This window comes from Hydra vulgaris, chromosome 06 (genome assembly GCF_038396675.1).
Source record: "Hydra vulgaris chromosome 06, alternate assembly HydraT2T_AEP".
NCBI classification, from domain to species: Eukaryota; Metazoa; Cnidaria; class Hydrozoa; order Anthoathecata; family Hydridae; genus Hydra; species Hydra vulgaris.
Window position 1 is genome coordinate 42,164,497 of NC_088925.1, and position 8,600 is coordinate 42,173,096.

The 8,600-nt window shown below is 26.5% G+C and overlaps 1 long non-coding RNA gene across 1 annotated transcript; it reads right to left on the minus strand.

The window, feature by feature from the left end:
• Positions 1–1,763: 1,763 nt before the first annotated feature.
• Positions 1,764–3,170, minus strand: LOC136081039 (uncharacterized). Its single transcript, XR_010638838.1, has 5 exons — positions 3,034–3,170; positions 2,811–2,935; positions 2,298–2,437; positions 1,996–2,178; positions 1,764–1,908 (listed from the first exon to the last, which is right to left on the minus strand). It is a non-coding gene; the product is annotated as an uncharacterized LOC136081039 (long non-coding RNA).
• Between the last annotated feature and the right edge of the window lie 5,430 nt (positions 3,171–8,600).

Below are 8,600 nucleotides of genomic sequence, written 5' to 3' on the forward strand. Positions count from 1 at the left end.
AGTTTTTTCACGAATTTAGTTGGCTATTTGGGTATTGGACACAATTCAGTCGGTTAAATTTTCGTTTTGAGAACCTTTTTTTTTTTCAAAGAAGCCAGTCGGTACTTTTTGAGGATTCACACCCCCCTCCCTCCCTCTCTCATTTTATTTGTAGATTCGCTTCTGACAATAAAACATCGTGCAATTTTTGGAATTTTAGTTAGATTGGATTTTCAGGTAAAAATAAATTTGGTTTATTTGTTTTTAGTTATTTAGAAATATATTTATATTTATTAACTGCAGACACTAACAATACTTGATATTATTTAAAAAAAAAGAAAATATAAGTAAATTCAACTCTTGTCATTAAAAAGCCTCAGCAACCCTATTACAAACTCTCATCAAACAGAAAACCCAGAGTTGATCATCAGTTACAACAGTAAGTTTCATTATTTGTGTGTATACTAAGATTTATTTATATATAATTTAATATAATGTTCTAAATAAATGGTATAGAAAATCATGAAGTTGTTAAAATTTGGCTCAAACTTTTCATAATATAATTTTCAAATCAAGCAATCAATCAATCATTTATTTCTAAATTAATATTTTACATTTAGGGATATTTAGAAATAGTAAATTTACCAAAATAAAGTAAACACCAACTAATGTTAATAAATATCTAATCAAAATAATTACTACGTTAGTTTTTACAATATATAATAACAATAATAAACTTTATGACATAATAACATCGGTGTTAATAATAATAGTAGTAATGACAACAAAATGTATTATAGAAATTTAAAAAAAATATTTAAGACAACAAAAATTGGTTATAGAAATTAAAAACATTAACTAAATTTTTTTGATAAAAAGTAGAATAAACTGGTTTTATAGGTTGAGAACAAATTGAGAGCTTTTAGTTTATAAGGAAGGTTGTTCCAAGTTTTAATGCTTTGATATTTTATAGATTTAAGGCCGTTATTAAGAGAGCGGTGTTTAGAGAATGATTGAATTAATTTTTATACCATGATATTTAATTGAGTTAATAGATTCAATTTTTTTGTCACTTAATCTAAAGATCGTATATTTATAGATTTTTGTTTTATTTGAATTAAAAATAAGGAGTTCAGTTTTATTAGAGTTTAGAAAAAGTTTGTTGGAGCGAAGCCACTGAACTAGATCGACAAGATCATGGTTAATGTGTTTGTTAATTTTTTTAAAAGATTTATTAATAAGCATTAGATTAGTATCTTCAGCAAAGTAGTAAACAGTAGCAAACTTAATAAATGTATGAAGATCATTAATATAAGATAGGAAAAACAGTGGTCCCAATACTGAATCCTCAGGAACACCATTACACTGCAAAAAACGTTTTGTAAAATTCACAAAAAATTTACTGTAACAAAAACACTTGGTGAATATTTATGCACTAAATGTTTTTGTTTAAGTAACCAAATATTTTGGTAAAATTTATTTTGAAAATTTCACAAAATGATTTTGTGAAATTCACCAAAAATATTTGGGTATGAATATTCACCAAACGTTTTTGTTAAGATAACCAAATATTTTGGTAAACTTCCGTAAAATAACCTTGTTTGTGTAGAAAGTTAACCAATAAATTGTCTTTATTTTCTGAGACAAAACGAAAATTTAAATACCTCGCAAAAAAACTAAAGTATAGGTAATATAACTCTAAAAAATAAATAATATTTCCATTTGTATTATTATCATATATTTATCTATAAATATTATTTTATTTACACATAATGCAACTATACCGTCAACTTATAGATTTAACTTAGAAGCCAATTCACTTGCTTTCGGACCTGATTCGTCAAAATCGGGGCCATTAAAACAGTAAATAAATTTTTGTAAAAACATCCATGCTGGAAAACTTGCAGTATTGTATTCCTTATCCTAGATCTAAAGACAAATAATTGAAACTGATAAAGAATTATCAATAAAATCTGTACGCAGGAACGCAAATATCATTAATAACATAAAACTCACTTGAATCATTTTAAACGAAAAATCCATTGCTTTCAAGGGGGTTTTAAATGACCACCTTTGATTGTTGTATACAACAACAGCAATGTTTAGTGGTACAGCATAAACTAAAGGTTGAAGTGTCAGCTTCAGGTCACCACATAATATCCTAATGTTTTCAATTGACTGCTCAGGATTTTCAGCTGACTGAAAAAATAAACAAATAATAATAATTAAGCAATGTAAGTAACAACATAATTATTTTAATCACATTTTTCTAATTTTGAATCAATTTTTAGTAGTTTATTTATATTTAATATACATACATTGGCTAGAAGAAGAAATAATTCGCCACATTCTTTAACACAAGGAGTCCGGGATTTTCTCTTTGCTTCTTTACATACACGTATGGAACGTTTGCCACATGTCAATCGTACAACAGCCAAAAGAGCAATAGTCTCTTCTTCTACCCATACAATATATACATATATAAACATATTTAAGCATATATAAATATATATAAACATATATAAATATATATAAACATATATAAATATATATAAACATATATAAATATATATAAACATATATAAATATATATATATATATATATATATATATATATATATATATATATATATATATATATATATATATATATATATATATATATATACATGCATATATAAACATACACATAAATGTATGAATATGATTTTCCTCTTGTCAGTTTGATATACTTAGGTAATTTTCCACCCTTTTCAAAACTGTCAATCTGTCAGATTGAAAGCTGTCATTAATATATTTATGCAAATCATAAATTTTAATTTAATTCTTACATGGAATATTTCTTGGCAACTAGGCCTATCAATGTTTTTGCATGTAATGGGATTTTTTGAAACAAATAGTTGTTGCAATGCTCATAATTCTTCAGCATGCTCGATTGAGTAAAATCGATATTTGCCTATAAAAAAAGACATTACTTTGTATTTCTGTGGTAACATTTAGTCAGTAATATATAGACATACGTAATAACATATAACAAATATTTAAAATACTTACCAATGCATCTGCTTTTAGATTAAAAAGAAGTTTAAAATTCGGAATGTCTTTGGTGCCTGATTAAAAATTTCATTTCCATTTCTGGCACACTTCAGTCCATGGTTGACTTTTAAGCCAATTAAGGTCATCTTGAATTTCTTTTATATAAATTTTAAAATGTAAAAGCAAAACGAAAATTTTCTCTATTATATGATATAAAATTGTGCAAAGATGAATATACATTTTATCAAAATATAACTTATCAAAAAAAATTTCAATGATTAATTATATATATATATATATATATATATATATATATATATATATATATATATATATATATATATATATATATATATATATATATATATATATATATATATATATATATATATATAAAATTTACTAAATATATAAAACACAATATACTATTTATATTAACTAAATCATATACAGCATACCATCACTAATATCATGTTCTTCTAAAAAATTCTAATGACCAATTAATTGTTGGTAACTAGAGTTTTTTTAAATACCCACTGATTTAATATTTTGCCATGTGTTGCGAAGCTTTTCTGTCAATTTTCCACCAGCTATAGTTTTTTACTTGTAGGAGCAGTTTGCCATGTTTGCTAACAAAGAAGAAATTAAAAATAAATAGTATTAACAAAAGATTAACAATCATAAGATCACATTAACTGATAGTTCTGAAAGTTACTCACAACCTTTCCTGAAGGAAAATTTGCAATAATGCCATTTGCTGATTCACACACATCTGCATTAGTCGGATGAACAATTTAAAAGCGATTTATGTATCAAAAATAGTTTTATCAAAACTTCATTTGTACTTGCATTACTCTATACTACCATGACATATATTTATATACTTGTAACTTTAATAATAGATTGACAATAATATATCAAAATAATATTAAAAACCTAACAAATTTTTTACTAACTGCAAACCTTTCCTTTGAATAATATAGTTAACTACTATGCCAGCCAATCTGCTGCGTAAATCAAAACTCAAATTTGAAGCACTTAACACAATCATCTCATCTGTGCAAGAATTTAGGATCGGGGCTAAGCCATTCTGTTAAATTCATAAATAATATTTCAGTGTTTCTAAACAAATTATAATTAAAATTGTCATACTTATGATACAAATGATATGTTATCAATAATGCTAATTAAGTATTATGATATTTTCTTCCGCAGAAATTAAATAGTTATAGTTAAACATTATAAAAACAAATACGTCAAACCTCAAAGAGAGTATTGCTTTTATGATGAAGTACAGTTTTTGATGCAGAAACTACTTTATCATTTGAATCTTGGAGTGGATTAGCTAGCTGTATGCATTGTTTTTTTAATAGGCTTATTACTTTGTTATTGTATGAACTAAAGTCTATTTCATTTCGGCTCAAAATAGCTGGTTCTATAATCAAATAATATCATTATTCACATTGGTTGCAAACACTAATACTAGTATAGTTTCAAGTTTACTGTTTTAAAATAGTTAAAATGTAATTGCCACTGAAAAACTTTTTTCTTTTTTAAATATGTAAGACAAATACCAAAAGTAGCATCTCCATTTTCTTTTGTACGGTTTTGAGGTTCAGAGAACAAGCCAGACATTCTGAGAGAAACTAAATATTATTTATAAATTGAATTTTGAAACACATGACAAAAAGTAATTAAAATAATAAAAGTACTGGATAATGTGTTCTGTACTGAATTGGTCTTAGAGAAATGAGCTAACTCAATATCTTCAACAAGATTGAAACTATCTTCCACTAAAGTTTTTAAAAAAATTGTGTTACATGTAATATTTCCATAATTATTTAGAAATATTTTTATATAAAAATACTTGTTCAAAATACCATTATGTAAACTGGTGCATGATCACAATAGGCGCACAAATCATAATCTTTCTTTTTTGTGTATCATCGTAACCACAACCTGCTTTGAGACATTGCATTCTACTTCCTTTTTTATCCTTCATTTTTAATGACACTTTAAAAATAAAGTAACAGAAAAACAATTTTTCATTACCTTAGATTTTTATTATATAAATTGTATAATTTTATTTAGAAAAAATAACACTAAATGACTAAAGAATCTGAAAAATGAAGTAATGAAAATATATCAATTTAAAAGTTATAGTAAAACTTATGGTATTCTATAATAGTATATAGTATACTTATACGTTATAGTATATTTATCTATAATATAACTATTTTGTGGGTTATATATATTATAATACAAAATGTACCAATAAATAGTATATGAAAACTAGTCAGTTATTTAATGTAATACAAAAAAAAAACATTGTTTTGAAATAAATACATAAAATCAGTTCACGAAAAACAGATAATACCAAATACATTTATATAGTAAATATATATTTGTTTAAAACCTAAAGAAACAAAAAAAAAAGCAGGATTGAAAAGTTTGCTTTTTCAAAAGGAAAATAACTTTTGTAAACTAAATAAGAAATCAAATTAAAAAAAATGTTCTGATGGATTCAGATGGCAATAACATCTTACATATTATTAATAAATACCTAATTAGTTTCAAGTAAAGACATAAAACCATTCTTTATAACCATTGAAACTTGTGTCATTGAAGGAACCTATAGTTCCTTCTGTGACACAAATTTAGAATGTCTATAACTAAAAATTTAGAATGCTACTAACAATGTCTTTACTCCAAATTAAATAGATATAATATCTATTTAATTTGGAGTAAAGACATGGTTTGTTAAACTCTAAATTTTTAGTTAAAGGCATTCAAAACTTGTGTCACAGAAAGAATAATAGGTTCCTTCTGTGACAAAAGTTTCAATGGTTATATCGAAAAATGTAAAATTCTACAAACTTAAATATTTACCTATAAATATTATTTATAGGTAGTATGCAAAGTATTTTTGCCGCCATCTGAAAGTTTTCAGTTATTTTTGAATTTCCAATTTAGTTTGCAAACGTTTTGAACAACAAGAATTTTTAAACTCGCCCTAAAGAACATAAAATAGTTATACAAAGGTTTTTAATTGAAAAATAAATAAAATTTAAATGTTACCAAGGTGAATAGATATATATTGTGTATCAACAACACATTTATTTTTATTTACATTTTGTAGTTTCAATGGCCAAGGTGAGATGATGTTATCAAAGTGAGACCAACTTAAAATAGTTACATCTGTTTAAATGTCAACCTCAAAAGATTGCAAGTGATAGCATTCATTTATAATAAAAAAACTTTTGACAAATGAAATGAAATAAATTAGTATCAGATACGAAAATATGTCTGATTATACATAATGCAGGATATAGTTCTTCATCTGCATAAATAATAACATCACAGATTTTAAAGTTAATGCAGTTAACAGAAACACTTTTTGTTTGGAAAATTTTCTGTACAACCCATAATTACCTATCAATTCTGATATAGTTTGTCTATCAATCACATGGCATAGTAAAATAGGCTCAGTTTAGCAACACAAAATTCATTATTTTTTAAGCCATGTTTTGCCATGAACCGAGTTCACTGATCCATTTGGTGTCTAATAGCTACCATTTTACAAACATTTTTATAATTGCCCACAAATGAAGCAGTCCTCTTAAAACCTCTTAATTTACCTTCACAACGCATTACACACATATGACTTAGCGGACCAAGCATATTAATGATACGTGGATAATGACTAAGGTTATGAAACTTCAAAGTTAAGCCACACTTAAATAAAAAACAGTATTCTTGTAAAAATTCAGTGATAAGAGGACCAAAATATACTAAATCAGGTTTGCTAAAATGTAAACCAAAGGAGTAAAGGACAATTTGTCTTAACAATAAAAAACAACCCAAATATTATCATCAAATGGAACTAAATCTCCAACTAATAAAGGAAAGTTTAAAACCAAATTTAGCTTTTCAATTGCACCAATATTAATTGAACCATTTTTTATTTAATACTCAGTGGGACATGAAGGAATTGACGAGTGATCATTTAAAAATTTTCTCATTCTGCTATTTGCGTCACCTAGATTGCAAAAATTTTTCTGAAATACTAGATAGTTTAACATTTTTTGAAAAACATATTTGCAAATACCTGCTAACAAATTGTGCATAATATCACGATAAATATTATAGTTAACATGAAATGATGGAATGTTATGTAAGCAACACTATTCCTTTATACCATTGAGGGAACAATCGCGTAAAGAAACGTCATAGTGGTAACATTCTTTAGTTCTAAGTAATTCAACAGATTCAACAAAAATACTGTCTAAGTCTTTACGTTTCATATTGCATATTCTGCATGGGCATGTTGGAATAAAACTTTTCCACAACCTAATAAAAATTTCCATTTAAACCAAGAATGTCACCAATAATTAGAGCAAGAACAACATATATTTTAAATTCATTGCCATCCATTTTTATAGTAGAGCCTTTTGTTTCTAATTTTATCATTTCTTCAATGTATATAGAAAATGCATCTTTATTTGAATATTTAATGCGATCAGAAGAATATATGATTCCAATTGGCACTCTAGCCTTGTCGTCTTGGCTAATGAAACACACTTCATCTGGCCCTAAAATAGAACAAACTTCTTCCACATATTTTATAGTTGAACTGCAAAAGATTCCGTCAACATGTTTTAAATGAGATTCATTCTGAGGACTGATCAATAAAACTGGGACTGTTTTGACGTGGCTTTTGCCTTCTAATGTTCCGTAACTTCTCGGAAGTAGACAAGTATAGAGGGCGCTCTTGCTGATTGCAAATCCAATTTTGTTCATCTCGGATGTCAATTCGTCGAGAGTTTTAATGCTCTAAATAATAAAGAAATTTATTTGGATATAATTAACTTTTTTAAAGAAAACGGGATTTATTTCGAAAATTATATTCAAATCAAATCTTGAAATTAGTTGTTAACATTTCAAGGATATTTACAATAGTGCAAGTACTAATTAAGAGTAAAATTCTAACAAATACAATATTAACAAACATAGCTAAGCTATCATTAACCAAAGAACCTCTGATCGACGTCTTTCATCAACGAACGAACCATGAAGAGCAATATTCATAATGGCCTTCAAAAGAAGAGGTTGATCTGCTTCTAATGACGATCGACCAGGTTTCTTTCTGATTTTTAGTTTTTCTTTTACATCTGGATGCTCCAAGCAGATTTCCTCCATTCTAGCTTTTTTCAGTTCTCTAGTTTTCTTCTTTTGAGCTTGATCATACTTTTTTTTGGCTAGTTCTTTACATAGATGAGCTAGTTTCTCCTTTTTCCTTTTCAAATCATTCTCTTCAGCTTCAGCAATGTATCCGCTTCTCTCTCTAGTCTTCAGTCCAGCAACTTCACAATTTAAAGCTGCAATCTCAGAATTGAGTCGATCTTGAGTCACTGTTCTTGCATTTTTTTGATTTTTCGTGGTCAACAAACTTAAGGTTTGTTGACCACGAAAAGCGATCTGTTATTGATGATCACACTTTGTTGATCATCAATAACAGATCGTTCATTGGTGGGCTCAACAAAATGTGAGGAATTCTTTTCAAATTCAAGTGGAGTATACGTGGG